This window comes from Anser brachyrhynchus, assembly GCF_964034855.1.
Source record: "Anser brachyrhynchus genome assembly, chromosome: 5".
Taxonomy (NCBI): Eukaryota; Metazoa; Chordata; class Aves; order Anseriformes; family Anatidae; genus Anser; species Anser brachyrhynchus.
This window is the reverse complement of record NC_137699.1, coordinates 18,524,523-18,546,892: the sequence shown is the minus strand read 5'-3', so window position 1 is coordinate 18,546,892 and position 22,370 is coordinate 18,524,523. Positions and strand designations below refer to the sequence as shown.

The window sequence follows — 22,370 nt, the reverse complement described above, 5'->3', positions numbered from 1 at the left end:
AAATAAATTAAAAAGAATAAATTAGTGAAATAGTATTATATTTTTTTCAGAGGACACAGGCTCCCAGTTTCCACGAAAACTGCTCTGCAGCCAGCTGCTTCTGCAGCTGACATTTGCTTACTGAGCCAAATCCATATCTTAGGGCAGACCAGAGGGAATGTGTCTATTCTGGTTCCTGAGAAATGAAGCAGACAAGGGTTATTTCTAGTGGCCTTTCAGGTCCAGTGTGGGTGGCTGAGAACTTTCAATCAAAGTCCTCCCTTTCAAAATTGAACCCAATTATAGGAATTTTGAATAAAGCTCAAAAAGTTAAACCCGGAAAAGGAGGAGACTGAGACAGTTTGTTGTCATGAAACAAACATCTCCCTCTCCTGAAATAAGGATATTATCTTCAAGAAATGAGAAAAGCAATGAATAAGGGAAACAACAAACAAAGAAACAAACAAAAGCGGAAGAATTAATTTAAATATTAGAGGGCACTAAAATCTAGGGAAAGTGTCCTGGCTCCTTTTCTGCAAACTATTTTGATAGACTTCTGATAAACTAGGAAACACAAAAAAAGCTGTCAGCCTTGGCCAACAAACAAATAAAAAAATGCTTGCAGATGTGTGGAATGCTCTTTTTTTTATTATTTATTTTCAAAGTTTACAATAAAATCCAGCCAGTGTATGTGACTATGGTAAGGGGGAGGAGGGGAAGGGGAAAGTAGGAAGACAGGGAAGGTCAAAGATTTTCAAATCTGGATGCCTTGTTCTAGGTTTTTAAATCTGTATTTCTTATACAAATTATTTTGAGAGAGGTTTATAAATTTCAGAACTTCCTCCCATATCACGTACGGTTGAATTTGTCTTCTTATGACGATCTGATGCGATAGTCTTTATTCAGTGAAGGGAAACATCTACAAGCTATTTATTTTTTGAATAGCTTCAGTTTTGAATCCTTGCTTACCCTAAATAAGATCTGAAAGGTTTTCTTCTGAATATTAGGGGATGAAAAATTAAAGGGTAGGTAAACATTGGTGTATATTTTTAATGGTAAAAGTGATACTGTGTTCCAGTTTGAAAGTATTTAAAAATATATATAGTTGGCAAAGAAAGAGGGGGAAACTCGTAGGTATTTCATTTGTTTTTATCAAAGACTTGCCATACATAAATTGCTACACAATGGAAATTGCATGCAGGGGTAGTGCCTAGACTTATATTGAACCATAGCATTTCATAAACTTGTGGAGCTAGGCATGAAGTGCTACTATTGGGAGTCTGCATCACTGAGTATTTGCTCACTTAAACCCCAGGGTAGAGGAGAAATTTTCATGGAGCTTATAGTGATTTATAATGGGAAGCATAGGCTTTTTCATAGACATTGTTCTCACTGACAGTGTAAAGAAAGAGAGCACTAAATCTCTTCTCATCATAACTAATGATTAAGTCAGCAGCTTTTTTGGCGAATACAGAATGCCCTTCTACAAAAACAAAGTATTCTATTGTGATGTATTACATTTAAGAAACCCATAAGTATCCCATAAGGCTATTGCAATATTTTTAACTAGATCTTCTCTCTTTGTCACCATATTGAAATAAATGGAATGTGTCAGACTGAGTAATGCTCTTTCAATAAGTTTTTAGGAGCTCACTTAGAAGTTTGGCAAAATATAAAGAAACGAAGAAAACTTTCTCAGGATCCTCTATGGCCTGAATGAAAGATTGGTCCATTAAGGAGAAAAGCTTATGCTGATGCTGACACTAATAAATGGGACAGGGAAGGATATTTCTGCTTAGTTTGGGCTACCTTGCTCCAAGTTGGCTGCTTCAAGTTGCCCTCTGAAATAAATCAGCCAGTTGATGATGATTCATTGCGTTACAAAGTTCCCATCAATATAATGGCAAAATCAGTTTTGTTTGAGTGTCCAAATGTGAACCCACCCTTAACTATTAGGAGTCAAAGGGCCAGCAGTCACTGAAAAATTAACTTTCCTGCGTCTGCTTTTCAGACCTGCGTTTGAACTATGGCATTAGGAATGCCTCTTCCTTTGGAGCGTCTTTCTGCCATTCACTCTGGATACTGAACTTGCTTTAACTTCGTACATAATGTGGAAGAAAATACCGTGGTTTTATTAGGCTGTTCCTTCTCCAGTGCTTTCACTTCAGATGCTATCTCAGCCCTACTGAAGCCAGTGATAAAACTCCTTCAGACACTGCCAGGGCCAGGCTTTTACTCTGTATTTTGGCTCCTGCGGCAAATTTCGAGAAGGTGGACATTCATCTTTGATTTTAAGTCCTTTTGTAGGGAATACCATTAGAATCTCTTTTATAAGAGTGTTCCCCAGAAATTTTTTACACCAAAACACTTACAAAAATGCCTCCACAGTGCTCCTTCAATGAGAAAATTTGAAGTAGAAATATTGTGCAATGGGAAATAATTGTTTTTAGCTGTGATGGTATCTCTCAGTAGTAGGGCTCAAGTGATCTTCATGTTGCAAGTGCAATGTCTGCCATACCTGCCATCTTTCATTCTTTAGAAAAAAATCTAGATTAGTCAGAATCTGTTTTCAAGGGATGTTTCTCTTGTGACACTGACCTCACAGTGTGCTCTTATATTAAATAGTTTAAACATTTCTGAAATGTTCAGAAACCTTGCTCAGTAAGACCTTTTTTACCTCTCTGTCATACAGCCTTTCCTGAGTGTTATGTCTGGAATCCTAGCCACAGTTCACAAAAATTGCAGTTCGGTAAAGTGGGCCCTCTGAGACTTAGGAATCCTTCAGATTTTTTTATTTTTTTTCCCCCATTGCCTCACAAAGGTCCTAGTCAAGAGTGGGGTAGAAGGAAATCCCACTAGAGCCTAATAATGCTGCTTCTTTCCAGAGGGAGTCACTAGAAAGTAATTTATTTCTTCAGCATGCAACTGGAGGTACTCATTTATCAAAGGCTTGTGCACGCTGCTTCTGTGGCCTTCGTTATCGCAGGGACAAGGGACTGAGGTTGTGACCCAAAAAAGTCTATTCCTACTGCCAGGCTAACCCTTGTTGTTCCTTATTTACCCAAGCATCAAATACCGGCCCACTGGACATACAAGGCTCTATTCCTAGCTGGAGTTTGTGCAGTATTTACAAGGTATGAAAAGCCACAATTCTTCTGCCTTTCCCTATCAGCACCAATAGGCAGGAGTACCACTATCAGCTGCATTCCTTTGCCTTCGGAGCCATGGGCAGCTCTGATTTTCAGACATGCTTTCCTTTTTTTTTTTTTTTTTCCTGCTCTTCTCTATTGTTTTGTCTTTCCCATCAAGGGAATTCGCCCTCAAGTTCAGATCACACACTTAGGAGATGCAGCGGAGAATTGGGCCTTTGTGAGCGTGTGAAGGATGCTTTCCTTGACCTGTCAGAGAACATATTTTACTTGATGAGAAAGAATGCGGGGCCAAATTCCTCTCTACTGTAAGCAGGCTGATAGAGGAGGACTTACATTAGGGATGAGCATGGCCTACTTTGTCTGGTGGAAGGTCTCCTAAGCAGACAACGCTCACTTATTGTTTACAATGCATTGGCTGCTTTTACTGCTATTTTAAGTGATGGTGGGTATTTGTACCAAACAATGCAAATAGGAAGTCATTTGTTTGTGAGGGCCTAATCCTGAAGGCCTTATTTGGTGTTTACTGAAGTTGAATTCAGCCTTTACTCAGATAAACTCCACATGGATTCACAAGGATCTTGCCCCAGTGAGGACAAGAAGAGGACTGTGGGAGTGTGCTGCCTGTTTCTGGCCAAAGGACAAAGATAGTTTACGTTAAAAACACATACAGAAAAAATAGAGGCACACACAATTACTGACTATATGCATGCGGCACTGTACGTGTGCACACGAACACAATTGCACACTAATCTAATCAATACATTCATTTCTTATTAGGACATAATTACACATCGCAGGAGGCTGGAACAGAAAAGTCCCATTAACCCCTCATGCCCTTTTCAGCTTTCCTCTGCCTTTCCATCTAACAGACCCCTGTGTCACTCCACTCATTAGCAGTTACTGTCTATGACATTGTTACATAAATAAGGATGTCGACCTGTCAGAATGGGTCACCCAATTCAAGGGTGATGATAAATATCTGTCCCTCTGAATTAGGCCAAAGACACCAGAGTACAGGACAGCTACTGTTGATTATTGGATAGTTAATGTATAGAGGACAAAAGGTGCTGAGGCCTGGTCACTTTTTGGATCATTAATATGGATTTAGGCCTATTGTTAAAAAAACACACACATACAAAACTAGGTTAGCAAGAACATGCATAACTTTCAGTTTGGGATTGAATATATAGCTGGTGGGTGGATTTGTGGTGCTAAAGGTGTGGCTTTCACATGAAATTAATGGTGCTTTTAGATACGCAAACACAGTATTTTGGGGTCAGTCTGAAAATGTTTTGTATTCCTCCATGCTTACAGATGAAATGTAAGTAAAAGACCTGCTGGATGCCCTTAAATAAGCCAAGATGACGCCAGGAAGCAGGATATACAGTAGAGCAGTATTCAGCTCAGAAGCAGCTAGAGAGCTGCTGAGGCATATCACATGGCTTGCACTGAAAAACATCAGTTATTGCCAAGACTCTTTTCTGAAACTCTGCTTTATTTTCAAAACACCTTTTTCTACTTTAATAATGAAGGGACTGGAGAGTCTGTAACCTCAATTCGTTCATTCAGTGATTACTATCTTCACTTAGTGACAGATTATTCCTTGCAGGTAGCACTTAAGTGTGATGCAACCCACTGCTTTGATTTTAATAGCAGATAATGTGAAAATATCAAAGCAGTTTTGTAGACAGAAGCTCTTGCCATTCTAAATAAGGACAAATTAAGACTCTTTTCCAAAAGCCTCAGTACGGTATCTCACTGAAAATGTTAAGTGCTGGGCAGGAACATCCCTTAGGATTTGTTTATCTAGAAGTCTAATCACAGCACCCACAACTTTCCCTGAACTCAAGGGCTCAGTGTCTCATAGGCTCAGAATGTGTTATCATTCTTGAAAATCTATTACAACAGCTTGATCTGAATAGAAGATCCAGTCTGGAAGGGAGTTAAGTCCCCTGTAAAGAAGTCAGCATATGTACAGCATATCTTTGCAGAACCAGGCCCTTTGATTAATTTTACTGCACTCACCCCTACCTCTGTGCTTTGTTACATCCTTTACAACACTGTCACCAAGCTCTGAGAGGTGTGGCCATAGCATTTTCCTAGAGCAAGGCTCTGACAGCTGGTAATACCAGCACACGTGCCAAGTCAGTAGTGTGAAGTAGCTGTAATTCTGTGTTTCCCTCTCCCTAATTTCCTCCTCCCTCAGGGAGCAACTGTTGCAAGGAGTATCCTTGTTTTCCTGGCACACTGGTGCATGGAAAAGTTCTGCTGGTTGTAGTCAGAAATCTCAGTCTCACCAGTGGTGCCAGACAGCAATCTTCTGAGCGCAGGAGGATCAACAAGTCAGCTCCAGTTTGCGAAGACACTGCACCAGTCCTGCAGTGCTGATTTGAATAGAGTCTGTGTGTACTGGCTTATTGGGGTGCGTTCACATCCTTATCCAGGCTTGGTTATGCAAATCTAGAGAAGGAAAATGCAGGCTGGTCAGAAATAGGGATACTTGCAGCTCCCGAATTTGCCTTGCTGGGGTGATGCCCAAGGGACTCTCTGCCAGCTCTTTGGAAAGTGTCTTTGAGTTGAATCAGTGTTGGTATACAGGAAATCCAAGCAGATGTAGTTGTGCTTTGAGCTCACTAGGGACTTCCTTTTAATTTGTCAAATAGATGGCTCAGTAAAAAGGTATGAGGGAGGGAAGGAACAAGAAGAAACTAGCCAGAATACTGTTCTTAACAGACACATTTAAAAAAAAAAAAAAAAAAGAAAAGAAAAAAAGTCTGAAAGGTGCAATCTGTTGGCTGGGTAAAGCACTTATCTTTATCTTCAAGTTCAAACTCCACAGTGCAGAGCTGTAGCATCCCTTGTCCTAGAGGTCTCTGAATTTCAATGAAAGAGGAAACATAAGTTTTCAAACCCTCTGTGGAGAAAGATGGTCTAATGTGATGTATTGTAACAAACTTAACAATAGTCTTAAAACATGGGTGTTTCTGAGGGCTGCCATTTTGACTAGCACACCAATATTTTAGCAATGCACACCAGCCGTTGTAACTTGATTTAAGGAACAAACTCTGGAGCTGTGGATGATATGGTAGCTGTGCTGGCAGATTTATATCCTCAGTGGATGAGACCCAGCAGGGAATGTCTGGTGAATCTTGTGCATAAATTGTCTATCAACACTCTACGAGGGTTATCAAAAGCATTTAGAAACACACTGTTCCCAAATCTATTTTTCCCATTCAAAGTGCAGTCACACATACTGTTTTGTTTAACTGCACTAGATTTTGCTATTTTATGATCAATACTGGTAAGGTCCATACTACTCCATTAAATTATTTCTTAGAATTAATTTGCCATAAAAGGTTTGTCTATGCATGAAATGGCAGCTGTGCATCTTCTGGAATATATAAGATTTTCTCTGTTTGAATAAAACTGCCCTTTACTCTGCAGGCTGAAGTCTCTGAGGTCTAAAAGTCATTGGGAAAAAAAAAAGTCAAACTTCTTGTATCCTTATAACAACCAAAATTTGAAGATGTTTTGATCAGGTGTTTCCTCTATGCATTTTCTCTAACATGTTGAAGATGACATTATAGGAAGGACAAGCTTATTGCACGGCTTGGAACTGCAGAGCATAGTTACGTTGCTTGCTAATCCCTGTGTTTCTTAAAGGCACATATCTATCAGCCTTCTGACTGACCTCATCAGACATTCTCAGATATCATCACCTATTCCATTATAATGACAGATTTGATAGTTTATGGGAAATCTGTTAGAATCATACTTCAGGAAAATATATTAAGTTACATTACTTCTTTAGTTATTTCCTAAATATTTCATAGTAACAGCATGGCTGTATTAGTTTGATGCCTATCAGAAACCAGGGGAAACCATGTCAGTTAAGTAAGTTAAAAAATGAAAATATATTTCTTTCCTTTTTAAGGTTGATTGTAAAAAGCCTTGTGCATACACACATGCCACATTTATAAAAATAATTCCTAACACCCTCTAAAAAAGTCTAATCATAATATCTCAAATATGTAGCCAATATATATGGGATTATTTTGCAGCAGTGGGTTAAGCATATTGCTGGCAAAGAACTCCAGGATACGATGATATAAATTCACAGGAACAGTGCTTGCTAATGCAGTAAATGACGACAGCTGCTATAACTGCTGAACTAAAAGGGAGCTCTATCCAAGAATAATGAATATTTCTCATTGCATTTCAAAAGTGCATGCTTTGCACATGTTAGTTTGGGTCTTAACTCAGTCAGCCCTATGAATCCCTCAGTTTACTGCATGGTAGCATTAAGATGAACTAATTAAATGTCTAAAGACAATTGTGTGCATCCAAGCAAGGCAGCCCCAAAGTAGCAAAATCCTCAGCATCGTCTCAGGCTGGATCAGGCAGAGCCTCCTGCAACGCCTCAACTCTGTGGGGCTCGCCCAGCCTGCTGAGGGCATTGGTGCTCCTGCCGTAAACGTGCCTCCTGCCACCACTGGAGCAAGAAAGCCGTTCGGCTTCCCATTGCCGTGTGTAACAGTCTGTCCGTTTGTGCTGGTGGTTTTTGTGCTGTGACTACCTTTCCAGCAGGAATTGGACTGAGATCACTGGCTTATTCCAGTCTAGCCACTGAAAGGCTGCCTGTTTATTAAAACCATACTCCCTGTGAAATACATCTTTGTCTATGAAATGGCATGACCATTACATAATAAGTTTGTGATTTATGGCTGTCAGATAGTGTGTTTGCAGTAGGCAAAGCAGTAGGTCTTGAGGGACCAGGATTTGCTAGCCCAAGGCTGTCCATCTCCAGGTGCTTTCATGCTTGCTTTCTCCATTGAAACACAATAATAGATGTGACTTAGCTTCTTGGAAAATGAACACTGCTATTTCCACCAGTGAATGAGGCAATCCCAAACCAGCAGAAGCATCTAAAGGTGTACCTAGACACCTGCCAGGGATGATGTGGAAAGCTACCTGGGTTGTCTCTAGAGCTCAGGTATTGGAAGCAGTCTAGCTGTGGTAGGCTGGAGCTCCATGGACATTTATTTACCTGACTGAGAATTGCTTGAGGCTCTGGTTCCACAAACACCTCTCTCTGTGGCAATTCTGGCTCCAGCAGGTCTTGCTGCCACCGCCAGGGCCGTTTGTGGCGGTCTCTACATTGCCCTCCTTGTTCTGCACGGAGGGGTGGCAGCAGGATGGGAGCAGGCAGCAGCGAGCCAGAGTGGGCATTGCCTGCTTACGCTGACTCGGTGTCCTGGAGAAATGTGTGTGTAACCACAGCCCCAGCGGCAGGATGAATAAGCTTATGTGGGAGCCTGTGACTAAATCATCCTGGAAAATAGGCTCTAGGCTCTTTTGAAAACTTTACCCATTACTGGTAGGGACTAGAGGTCTTAAAGAAAAGGCAAAAGGCTATTGAGTGTACTTCTTTAAATGGATAGCATCGTGTATCAAAGAAATCACCAGCACAGCTGCTACTAGCTGGAAGATGTGAACTTTCTCAGCAAGTAATTGATGGCCGTAGAGATTACACTGGCCTCTCTAAAGTAGTCCCTGGTGTTCATCTGATCAGTGCCAAGTACAGTAGCAGTTGGTCTGTGTGCCAAGAACTTCTCTCTTCTGTTACCTGGGTTAAGCCTATTCCCTGAATGCAAAAGTAACATTTCATAAGTATTGAAGCCCAAGCAAAATTAGAGAAAAAAAAAAAGGGGGGGGGGTGTCAGAGAGTTAAAAAAAGAGGTCTGATGCGTTGTATCAGTTTGTCTGATAATTCTGGCTGTGAAATGTTCCTTGCTCATTGATCGTGTGTTGTGGAAGATTGCAGTGTCTAAGAACAGCAGACAAAGCTAAATTCCAGTAAGTAAATAATCCAACCAGCTCCATACCAGTCAGGCTACGAATATTAGTATCCATTGGTATGCGTGATACCAGTGTGTTATCAGCTGATGTCATTAAGGTGTGATGCAGTAAAATACCTAAATGACTCTGTGTAAGTACCATTATATATATGGTTAGTGAGCAACACCCCACCCACCCACTCCCACCTGCATACAGGTGCCCACACAGCTCCATATATTGTACCTTGAAAACCTTCACTTGCAAGTTTGCCCCTATGTGGTATGACAGAGAAACTTCCACTTTTGCACTAAACCCTGGAAACTAGGTGCCAAAGAAAGCAAAGACTTATTGCCTTCTATCATTGGTCTGTCATTGGTTTGGCAAAGGCAGGTGACAAGAGGCTGATTCTTGCTAGCCTTTTTACAATATAAATCTGCCATTCATCACTGTTCCTATGGCAAGGACTCCAGAACTGTGCCAGAAGTGTGTCTTGAGCAGGCAGGGCTGTGTACTGAGGTGATTATTCTGGCTGGCCTTCACCAGGACCAGCAACCTGTGTCAGGAGTTACTTCACGAGCTGTCTTTTACCAAAAAGAAAAGCAAGCAAAACCCTTGAAGGTGAGATGCAGAAAACTTTGTCATGCCTGTGGTCAAGCACCCCTCTCTGCAAGCTCATCAGATGTCACCTGCTAACTTGGTGCTTCCTGGAAGGCTTTTATAGCGTGTAGGTGAGGTGCTGATGGTGAGCAGCCTGCACATTTTTTACTGAATTGGGCTTAAACTCAGTAGGAGTGGACACTGGATGTTCCTAAGCCAGTAACTGTCTTGTTATCAACCTCTTCTGCTCTGTGGCCATTTTTCCATCTTTTTTTAAAAGTGCATGTGGTAATCTAGTTAATAATCATGCTTATTATGGTAGTGGAAGCAGACAAGTGCTCCGGGATAGATGTCCTTCCTATCTAACTGCAGGACAAGCAGGGCAACATGGCATTCCTCAGCATCAGGTGGTCCCCGTTTTTGGCTGGGGGTGTAGGATGTGTGACCTAAACATGGAAAGGGACAAAGAACATGAGAGTAGAAAGCAGGAACAACACGCATGTCCTGAAGCTGCTGTGAAGACAGGGAGAGAGGGGAGGAGAGAAGGTGAACCAGGCGGGAACTAGGCCCCAAACCTCGTAACTATGGAAAGCTCTGTGGCTGTTACACTTTGTTTTTTCCTGTTACAATTTTTGCTGAGTTTCATACACTGAAATTGCCTTCAGTTAATGAAGGTTACAATTCATTTCAGTACAGTATAAAATTCTTTGCATAGGTCTTGAGACAATGGAGCCTAAAAGTGATCAATGCTGATCGATGCTCTCCTGAACGCGAGCCAGCAGTGTGCCCAAGGCGGTCAAGAAGGCCAACGGCATCCTGGCTTGTATCAGGAATAGTGTAGCCAGTGGGACCAGGGAAGTGATCATCCCTTTGTACTCTCTCTGGTGAGGCCGCACCCCGAGTGCTGTGTTCAGCTTTGGGCCCCTCACTACAAGAAGGACACCGAGGCCCTGGAGCGTGTCCAGAGCAGGGCTGTGAAGCTGGTGAAGGGCCTGGAACACAAGTCCTGTGAGGAGCGGCTGAGGGAACTGGGGTTGTTTAGTCTGGGGAAGAGGAGGCTCAGGGGAGACCTCATTGCTCTCTGCAACTGCCTGACAGGAAGGTGTGGGGAGCTGGGGGTATGCCTCTTCTCACAGGTAACTAGTGATAGGACTAGAGGGAATGGCCTCAAGTTGTGCCAGGGGAGTTTCAGGTTAGAAATTAGGAGACATTTCTTCTCAGAAAGAATTGTCAGGCATTGGAACGGGTTGCCCAGGGAAGTGGTGGTGTCACCATCCATGGGGGTGTTCAAGGAAAGGTTGGACATGGTGCCTGGGGACATGGTTTAGTCAGTGACATTGGTAGTAGAGGGGTGGTTGGACCAGATGATCTTGAAGGTCATTTCCAACCTTAATGATTCTATGATCACATTATGGCACTGGGGTAGTAGGCAAATTTCATACTGTGCTGCAAAAACAGTTCTCATTTTTCCTAAATGTCGTGGCTCATAAAAGCCTGCAAGCCTACCTGCCATGGCAGCAGTTGGGAGACCCACAAAAAAGCACCACAAACAGGAGGACTGATTTCTCACTGTGTAAACTGTGCATGACAGGAGCAAAGCAGATCAGCCATTGGAGAACAAGCAAAACCAGAATTTGAGAAATTATTCCTTTCCGGGCAACAGAGCCAAGTTCAGATTCTTTCAGGCACTGATTCCATTTACATTGATCAGAAAATACCTGCTCTCCCTGAGGTGTGTAATTTCCATTGTTGAATTACAATTTTATGCACTCAAACATATGGCCCATGTCCCCCTGACCCCACCAGGAACAGTTACATAGCTTCTGTCAGAGCTGGCTTGCAGGGTTGAGCTGGCGGGATTTCCAGATTTGGGATAGCAAGTTTCTGCCCCATGACCCCACCTTTTTGCAGCCCTTCTGGTACGTACAGAAGCACATCCTTTCCCAGCACTTGTGTCCAGCGAGGGAATTCTCACTAACCCAGCAGAGAACAGAGTTGGCCTCTTAGACTTTGGTTTGCCTGCATTTGTTTTTGCAGATTCAGCATACGTGTTTTGTCAGCAAGCAGGACACACAGACTTGCAGGATGCGCACGTATGAGCACTCATTGCTTACATGGGCTCGTACTGTATTGTGAACTTGGCTAAGCAGCAGCAATTAAGATTTAGCTTAACGGCCAGTAATGAATTTAACTGTTCTGTTTCGTAGTAGAGGAGTTCACAACTCCATGCATTAGCATCCTTCTGAATTACCACAGAAATTTTTGAAACTAAAGACATTTTGGAAATAAATGAATAATCACACACACACACACCTTTTTTGTTTGTTTGAAGAAAAAAGCATCATTAGTTCAAACTATTAATGTTCTGCTCTCCTTCAGCTTTGGTATAGTTCTTGTTTAGAGACAGACATGTATGTACACATGCATGCACACACATGCACAGATACATAAATGTGTGTGTAAATATATATATATATAATATATACACATGTGTTACATTTATATTCCCATATATGTGTGCCTGGAACATACAAGAAATGTCAGCATGTTTGTAGTTCTCTAAAATGTTTTAGAGTTCACTAGTGATACATCATTACTGATTTATTCTTATTACAGAAGTGTCTATAAAACCTAACCTAACTGCTTAACTGCCTTAAGCAGTCTTCAAAAGGTTCCTAGTTTGATGCAAATGCTTTAGAAAGGAAGTGAAGAGAAATATAGATGTAAGGATTACAAAACAGACTAGTGGTTTAGCTGGAAATAAATTTTGGTGTCCTGACTATTACCTTTTGATTCCTACTGGCTTCATGTATTGCTCCGTGATGAATCATTTGTCACCAGCAGAATTTGTCTGAATGAATATTATCACAGATTTCTTTGATGCTCAGTCCTGTATGGCTCCATGCACTTGATGGCAGCCTCCATAAACTCTTCCTGCTCTACTGAGTTTCAGACAGTGAATTTACTCCACTCATGCTGTGATCAGATGGGACCATGCTTTTCCCTCAGCACTCAGTCCAGGGTCCCTCTGAGTTCCAAAGATGTGAGTTGACTTTTATTCCAATTATTTCTCATTTTCACATGCTTCTTCATTTCCAGGTTCCAGAAGAAGCTTTAAGAGGAAGTGCCAGAACTTTGTTAGGGAAAGATTGTGGTACTTTTAGTCCCTGAGGAGGCCTGGCAAGATTATCAAGACAGCAGTGTGCTCCGCAGAAGACTGAGAGGTGGAGGAAGCAGACAAGATGGAAAAGTTAATAGGAAGAAGGAAAAGTGTAAATGAGGTACAGTGCATGGGAATGTAAAGAGAAAGGAAATGAGTGATGAGAGAATGTGAGTCTTCTCTGTTTCAGTGTTATGATATCACTGTCTGCATTTGTCAAATAATTTAAAAGTGACCTGCAAATGATTATTTTTATTACATTTATGTTTTTCATCACTTCTTGATGACTTAAAATGAAAGCTTGAAAGAGTTCACAGCTTGATTTTTTTAATATACTCACTGTTGTTGTTCTGTATCTCAATCATTTTGTATTCACACAATTCTTGCCAGCACAATTAAATTAGTTTAGATTGATTTTGATACATTAATGTATGATCTGTCTCCTACAGACACCCAAACCCTCATCAGCATCTGGGGGACACACTTCAGTTGGTGCAGTCATTTTCAATAGATTTAGTTTCTGTCCATAGGAAATAGATAAACTGGCAAAGTGTTTGCTGTAGTACAGGCTTTCAAAATATCAGGAAGACAGAGATGAGGGAAGTGGGAGAGGGTGGAATTTTACAGGCAAAACTTACATGTGCTTAAAAAAAAGGGAGGTTTGGGGGAGATTTATTTCCCTGCCTCAATTCCCTTTGCAGCTCACCTTTAAAGGAAAATATTTTTAATGCACATGTATTAAATGTACTCATGTTCAGTTATGATTGTTTTTTAATGAATAGGATATTCATTACATATAAGCATATTGAGCTTACAGAAACAGCTGGAAAAATAGTATAAGCATTCCTTACACATAAGTGAAGAAACAAGTATGTATGTGTGTGTGTTTATGTGTATACGTGCGTATACATAAAAGCCACGCAGCATATTATCTGAGAGAGAGCCCTCACAAGGACATGGATGACATGCATGATGGAATTAAAATGACAGAGCGAGAGGTGAAAATAAATCAAAAGATCAAACAGAAAAGGAACAGAAGAGAAAATAAGGAACAAACTGAGAGGAAGTTATGCTAAAAACTGGCCATATTCCATGTTAGTTAATTCAGATGTCCAGATTAAGACAAACCAATTATTTTATTCCTTTTTTTTTTCTCTTTCATTGAAAACAGATACATTACAGTTCAAGGAGACATTTAGACATGTGCTTAACTTTAAGCATATAATTACTGCCAATGAAGTTGTTTTATTGACTATTCAGAAAAGCCACAATTAATAAAGATGTTTACTGTCATTAAAAAAATCACTAAGTAGTATGTTAGTAGAGAAGGGAAAATAGCTGTTACATGTATATATGAATATATTTAGTTATATATATGGAGAAAAGGAAGGCTGTAGCAATACATATGAGTGAGGCTTAAAACTGCAGAATAATAATAAAGGAAACATAAGGAGAACAGGCGGATCTATGTCCACCAGGATAATTTTTAAATCTATTAAGAAGAAAGCCTGAACAATATTATTCTTTTTCACTACCTTAAAATAGTAGATCAATACAGTAGAAGTGATAGAACTGGCTTTATTTCAGAAAAATCCGTATCATATAATGAGTATAGTGGTCATAAATGTTTTCTTTTCCAACTGTAACTCAGGAGCTTAAACCCGAAGTACTGAAATTAGTGTTAAAATCAAGATATCCACACACCTGTATCCAGGAATTTTAAATGAGCTGAATGATTTTGTGGAGTGCCAGTGCTTGCAGTAGATATCAGCTGTGTATAATCTTCCAGAAACACTAAGTGGCAAATACCATCTATGATTTTATTGAAAGGGAGCTGTCAAATAGGGAAGTAAAAGTTACATTACTTCTGCATTTCTCTAGAATAACATAGTGAAGATTAAGTAGGTTCTGAATTGCTACAAATTGTAAAATCGGAGCGTAGTTTTACTGAAAGATATACTCTAGTTTGAGTAAGAATCCATTTAGGAAACCTTGTAGAATACACTACATTGGGGGTAGAAATATGGGACAAATGTACACATACTTATGTCCAACTTTCTGTTGTCAATAACTGACTATCTGAAGAGGCTTCCTACTCAACATGCTGATCTTGGTATGTCCTAAAGTGTGCTTTTATGTTTTCCTTATGTCTTGTATTGCAAAGCCAGGATCCTAACTCAGCTTTTGCTGTACCACCAGCAGCACACATCAGGGTGACAGGTTGTAACTTGAGCTGAAGTCACTGATGTAAATTTTGTCTTGGATAATTCAAATTGAATGTCCTGTATGAATCTGCAAAATTAAGCATGTCTTCTTTGACCTAAACCAATACAAACTCAGTAATGAGAAACAATGAATACAACAATTTTCCACGGTGGAATAGATGCTCGGTTCTCATTTCTTGTGTTCCCTGTTTTGATGCAATGCTAATGCACCTATTACTTTATAAAAGATCATCTTCCACAAAAACTAGTTTTTTACATGTATACAACATATTATTGTATTGCCTCAATGCCTTCTAGTTTTGAGTGTCCTTATTCTGGCAACAGCACTGTGAGAGAAGGTTTTGTGACTAATTTTGGATCCAGGTAGGTGATTTCTTACTGGAGATAGTCAATGAAACCTCACTGAGGACCAGAGATCACTCATTGTAATGAATAATCAAAAGGCTGTTCCCTTCAGAAGACACTGTGCTTAAGCTGATGTAGAATATCAAAGCTGAGACTGAGACTGGACTGAGACTGATCTTTACATACCAGTGCAGACAGCTCCCAAGAGAAAACCATTTAATTGTTCTTTTGTTTTTTCTTAACTGCACTAGCACTTACTCGTGCTAGCAGTCATGACATTACGTAGAACATCACCAATATTCCTTCACTTGCAAGCTTCATCGAAGCTGAAGGTAACTGACACTTGGTCAGACCTTCAGTAACTAAAATATTTTTCTCCTTTGTGTTAAAAAGTATTCGAGTGAGCCAAAAGCTAATGGTATCTTCATTCTTCGGTCTTTCCCAAAATCTGATAAACTAAGGAATAGTTAATGTTTCTCAACTCATTGCTCATTTCCTTGAATGGAATCATATAGATTTACAAACTGATGAGGTATAAAAGTATCACATGGAGAGATCAGAAAAATTAGGATTGGACTGTGTAGGTAGAAAGCTGTGTAGGGTGTAATGGGTTCAATAGCATGAGTTAAGTTTTCTAAATAGTCTTCCATTATCTTCTGGAGAAATAAAAGTAAAAATACTATTAAGAAGAGATAAATTTAAAGGAAAAATATTGTCATTTATTTACTGGCATCTTCCTTTAATATATGCATTAGAGTTCAAAATGGAATGTTTATAAAAAGTAGAGCTTTTTCTTTGTGTCTGCACTTAGATTGGCTCTAGATTGCCAGATAAATTAAACAGCTGTCGAAAAAGCTTTCTGTGGATCTAGACAGCTCACAGCAAGTTGATCTTTATTTTTTTCAGAACTTACTGTCTATCAAAAACTGGAGGAGTTTTAAAAAAAATAAGCAAACGAATACAAAGATACAAAGAATTATAGTTTGGGCTTCTAATTTCCTAGTGTACTTGACAAGAGCAAACACAGAGCCATATCATTTGATATCTTGAACCATAACCTGCAATAATCCATACTCCTTAATCCTTCATAGAGCTGTTGCTATGTCATCACAATTTATTTTAAAATGGTATTCTCTAGTACTTATCTCAGTCCTAATCATTCATATTAATGTTAGCATTAGAGTGAATTAGGGCATTATTTGCCTAATATGTGCCATATGTGACACTTAAGTACTTGTAAGTAATTGCATATGAGAGAAGACAGCATTAAATGTGAATGGCAGATACAGTATGAAAAATGGAAGAGACTAATATTAAACTTTTAATAGAAATAACTTCAGCAAAACTTTCCCACAGGCAACAGAACTCTGGTATTTTTAGCTTTTTGAGGCCAATGTATGTTAAGAATAGCATTCACTGCAGTGGGAAAATACACAATTTCTATTATTGGGCAGTCAGAATAACAACATACTGATGATACACTGGTATAAAATATGTAATTATCTCGCATGCAAAAGAATAAATCACATAAACTGTTTACAGTAGGAATTGTGAAAGGACAATGACACATTGTTGTCTTATTTGTGTAGCAAGGATAAAGTTTGGCTTCTAAAATTGCAAAATCTAATTCGTGGTGTTTATGTGATGCTTCCTGCAAGAAGACTCTGATAAGATTTTTTACGTCTAATAAATTAGGTTAGATATTAGCTAGGTTCAAATGGGAGATAGAACTGGATAAAAATAGAAAGATGTTAACTTGGATAACATCTTGTGTTTCTTCATGTTGTACCATTAGACTAAAATTATACAGAATAGTCCTGCTTTCCCATGCAGCTGCAGCTAACTGCAGTTTTGCTTCTAGAACAATTACTGTACTGTAATTCATAAGTTGCAAGATTCATAACCATACCATAAGTGAATTCAGACTCTTTGAAAGCTGTGCATGAAATGATGGAAACAGAAACGTTACGGATTATTATTACAAAACTAGTAGTCCATTACACTAATAATGAATAATAATTCAGAGGGCAAACATTGTGTGTCCTCATCTATCATCATATATAAAAATAGTTTTAATAGATAAGCCCCGTCTGTTCTGCATGCTATTATTGTATCACTATAAGTTTTAAAAATAGGGTGAAATCAATATTTTTTGTCTGTCCTCCCTGGTAGCAAAGAAAGGCCTAAGCTTCGGGATTAGTGGGCAGATACGAGGAGGATTTCTTTCTTTGTGATACAAATCTGTATTAATTGATTTTTCTTGATGTGGATTAATTGCAGCTCTTTATTAGGAATAATATCACAAATAAACTATAGACCGGTATAGATTGCTAAGCCTAGATTTCAACTGAATGAGGCTAATCAATATCTAAGTCTGTAATTTAAAGCAATTCATTAAGGCCTCAGGAAAAGCTAAATAATATATGTGAGAAATGTCTCATCTGGAGCCTTGAAGGAGTTTCTCTCAAGAGAATAAATATGTTTGTAATATACAATTATTGCAGATTAAGCTTGCTCAACTGCATTTTGTTTGCCAGCTATTATGCCAGGGGTGCAGAGAAACACTCCTGCAGCTCAGGCAGTGGCAGCAGCATCCTGACGGGCCAGAACCCCTCTGTTTACCATCAGGCTTTCAAGTCAGATAAGGACAGCTGTTGTAGGCATTGCAATACTTCACGATTCTGTTTACTTTTTTGGTAACTAACGAGCTGATATTTTCATTTTAAGAAATCACAATGTGATATATACTTGCCATGTCTTCCGATGGCCGAAGCTAGACAAGACAAGTATACTTCAGTTTTGGCCAACGTGTTTAAGCACAAGTGGTACCCACTAAGCACAGCACACAAACCACTGCTGTGTAAACAAGGAGGGAGGTGTGCTGTGGATGCCAGCCTCTGGTTCCCACCTGAGGGTTTGTCCAGCCAGGGTCCCTCTGTGGCCATCTGGCTGTGGCTTCTGCTGGGGGCTCGCTCACTGCCCTTGCGTGCTGGTTCCTTGCCATCAGCCCTGTACTTGCAAGCTTCTCTCAGGAGAGTCCCCAGCTGGGACTCTCAGAATCACTTGTGCCTAAAAAGTGAACCCACATAGGAATAGTTGTCATCAATATTGTACAGTAGATACATTTTGTGTCTTATAGGTCACTAGGGACTTTCCATGGCTATTTTTTAATTTGCATTATTTCAGATAGACAGTAATTAGACAGTAATCATTTATGATTTGAGGGTGAAGTTGGCAAATAGTTATAAAAAAAAGAAACCTTTGCAATTGTGGTAATTTATATCCTTCATGTACATCCATGCAACATGTATAGCAGTGTCTGTACTGTCATTGTTTAAGACATTTTGGATATACGTAACAAGTTTGTCTCTGTTCAGTCTCTGACTGGCCTGTTACATCCACAGTTCTTGCTCTCAATTCAGAGAAAAGTACAGGTCAGTTTCTGATCTAAAGCATCCATTTAAAGTTAAATGCATGAGCAAACATTATTAAATTTACTACTAATAAATAACCTTCAGGGAATTATTTTAATAACTTATAGTGACTGTGTATTATGCAAGGTGAATTTCAAGGTTCTGTGACCTAAGAACTTTCAGAATATAAGCTGTATCATAAACGAAGGGGAGTGGATGAAGCACTTGATTAATATGATTACTGTAATACTTGAGATGGATCCTAGGTTTAGAGGCACTAAATGTAAGACCTAGGATAAAACACCTAAATCAGTGCAACACAATGAACAAAGAAGATAAATTTCATAATAGCATTGTAATGAGAACTACATTTTGAAAATACCCTTACATATTGGCTTATGATCTTCCTGGGCATGTGTGTGGATAAGATAGAAACAGACTTCAAACATATACTGGTAGTTCTGACTAGTTCAAATTTTAGCACTTACCAAATTCATCAAGTTCTTGGAGGTTGAAAAGGAGATAAATTCCCTTAGCAGTTCCATGAGTGCTACATTTAACAGAGTTTCTTTGGTGTTGCTTAAGGAAATCGGTTTTAGAGCTAGAAATCCCAAGTTCTTGGTGCTAGTTACAGGTTTCAGTGGAGCTACAGCAGGGATAAATGCTTTCTCTGCAGCAGAATAAGCCAGGCAAAACATTCTGTCAACTTTCTAGTGTCCATATACCGTTAACCAATGCTGTTATTGCTTTAAGCCTTGTTCTCTTTTTCCTTTACCTAGGCTAGTATCTGTCCTCTTTATTCATTGTAGATCTTAAGGAAACCATAATATCACCTTGACGTCTAGCTCTGGAGCCTGTATTTCGCTCCAGTGGAGATAATAGAGTTTGACTCCATGACGTTACGAGTGCTGGAGCTGTAGGCTATTAATCCATGTGCAGCGAAGATAAGCTAACCAGGTTTTTAGCAATGGTTAAATGACTTGCCTTTGACTTCTGGTTCCTATATAAATGATTTGTCCTTGTCTTTGTGTTTAGTTTTCTTTTAACTGCTCAATTCAAAGTAGCCTTAGCTGAACTAGCTAACCACTTTTTACAGGAAAGGCTTAGCATGGTGTGGGACAGATTTTCAGGCAGACTGAAATTCCTTTACACTATTATAAGTGAAATCTTAAATTTTCATTGAGTTTGAATCCCTTTTAAAAATACTAGAGATGTCTAAAGGAGGGTAGTTTATTTGATTACTAAGTATACTTAATTGCTATAGAAAAAATGCTGTACGTAATTATATTATGGAAGATGTCTTAAGACAGAAATTTCTTGCTTGTTCTCATTTGTTCACATTTCTTATACTCTTTCTCAACTCCATATTGCTTCTACCACTGCAACACCATAAATCAAGGCCTAAATCCAACGATATGTAGAAATGGTAGAGCATGAATGCATCCTGGATAGATAGTTCTTGCATTTGACAGCTAACAAAGTCGAGAGAATAAACATCATAATAAGTCCGTGTGCCCTCTCTCTGGCTTAGATTATCTGGAGGCCATCTGAATAAACTCTCAGCTGAAACAGGAAGCCCTGGGACTAGATCTTTCACCTTCCTTTGATTGTCATATTGCAATTGTTTTCATTTTTCAGTGACGTCAGCACACTTGTTCATTGATGTTTCATTTTTGGCCTTGACTGTGCCAGATCCACCCAGAGAAGTCAGAAGCCAAAAACACAACAGGCTTAAATTAAGAGGGCTTTCCTTAAGGCATCCTTATATGTAAGATCCTGAAGAAAGATACAGACAATGATGAAGTTTTGTATAAGCATTGTTAAGAAACGGTGCTTCAAGTTCCTCTCCTCTCCTCTCCTCTCCTCTCCTCTCCTCTCCTCTCCTCTCCTCTCCTCTCCTCTCCTCTCCTCTCCTCTCCTCTCCTCTCCTCTCCTCTCCTCTCCTCTCCTCTCCTCTCCTCTCCTCTCCTCTCCTCTCCTCTCCTCTCCTCTCCTCTCCTCTCCTCTCCTCTCCTCTCCTCTCCTCTCCTCTCCTCTCCTCTCCTCTCCTCTCCTCTCCTCTCCTCTCCTCTCCTCTCCTCTCCTCTCCTCTCCTCTCCTCTCCTCTCCTCTCCTCTCCTCTCCTCTCCTCTCCTCTCCTCTCCTCTCCTCTCCTCTCCTCTCCTCTCCTCTCCTCTCCTCTCCTCTCCTCTCCTCTCCTCTCCTCTCCTCTCCTCTCCTCTCCTCTCCTCTCCTCTCCTCTCCTCTCCTCTCCTCTCCTCTCCTCTCCTCTCCTCTCCTCTCCTCTCCTCTCCTCTCCTCTCCTCTCCTCTCCTCTCCTCTCCTCTCCTCTCCTCTCCTCTCCTCTCCTCTCCTCTCCTCTCCTCTCCTCTCCTCTCCTCTCCTCTCCTCTCCTCTCCTCTCCTCTCCTCTCCTCTCCTCTCCTCTCCTCTCCTCTCCTCTCCTCTCCTCTCCTCTCCTCTCCTCTCCTCTCCTCTCCTCTCCTCTCCTCTCCTCTCCTCTCCTCTCCTCTCCTCTCCTCTCCTCTCCTCTCCTCTCCTCTCCTCTCCTCTCCTCTCCTCTCCTCTCCTCTCCTCTCCTCTCCTCTCCTCTCCTCTCCTCTCCTCTCCTCTCCTCTCCTCTCCTCTCCTCTCCTCTCCTCTCCTCTCCTCTCCTCTCCTCTCCTCTCCTCTCCTCTCCTCTCCTCTCCTCTCCTCTCCTCTCCTCTCCTCTCCTCTCCTCTCCTCTCCTCTCCTCTCCTCTCCTCTCCTCTCCTCTCCTCTCCTCTCCTCTCCTCTCCTCTCCTCTCCTCTCCTCTCCTCTCCTCTCCTCTCCTCTCCTCTCCTCTCCTCTCCTCTCCTCTCCTCTCCTCTCCTCTCCTCTCCTCTCCTCTCCTCTCCTCTCCACGCATTTCAAGTGCCTTTTAATTTAAGAGCCTTTGTTTCTTAGATTTTCAGATTCTTAAAATTTTAATGAGTCAAAATGCAATCTTAAATACTGGGTGTCTACTTCAAACCAATCGAAGTTGCTGGTAATGCTATGGGAAATCCGTACTGAGAGCAGAGGTCAGATTCATGTGTTTGGACTGCATATTGCTGCTGTGAAGACACTAATCAGTCATACCGCATGGGCTGAAATGTCCTGTGGCCTGAATGCTTCATGTCTTGGCACAGTGCATTCCTCAAGTCCAGCTGAGAGGCCACAGTGGTCCTCACAGGGTGGGATGCCACTGGAGATGACAAAGAGCGTTACTTACCACTGTGACTTTGTGAGAGCATGTTGTCAATGAGGAATTGAAAAGCACTTCTGGTTTATGGGATATGTTACCCATTGCATCAGCAACCAAAGAAAGACATAACATGCCAGCTAGCTCATCACAGTGATTTCCCATCTCTTCTGTTTTCATTTGGTTCACTGCCAGCCACAAGACTAATCACTACGCTATCTTGGGGAAGGTGGTTTGCTGATGTGTGGCAAAGGGGAGGGAGATCTGGGTCTTTTATGCATGTTGCTCATATTTATGAAATCCCTGTCATCTGACCAGAAGTCATTAATCTTTAGGAGCAAGAGAGGGAGTTGGAATGAGTGTTGAGTAGGCTGGACTTTTTTAATCTTACGTGTGTCCTGTCCATTTCAGTCTTGGGACTGGTTGGCAGGGAAAGCAAACCAATGTCCATGCATC

The 22,370-nt window shown here is 40.5% G+C and overlaps 1 protein-coding gene across 1 annotated transcript in view; it reads left to right on the top strand.

Annotated features, from left to right (window-relative positions):
• Nucleotides 1-22,370, top strand: part of LOC308196072 (uncharacterized protein) — a 341,236-nt gene that overhangs the window by 280,949 nt on the left and 37,917 nt on the right. The window contains exon 29 of the mRNA XM_080594553.1: nucleotides 12,666-12,847. The gene's annotated coding sequence lies outside the window, so the exon portion shown is untranslated. The remainder of the gene's footprint in view (nucleotides 1-12,665; nucleotides 12,848-22,370) is intronic.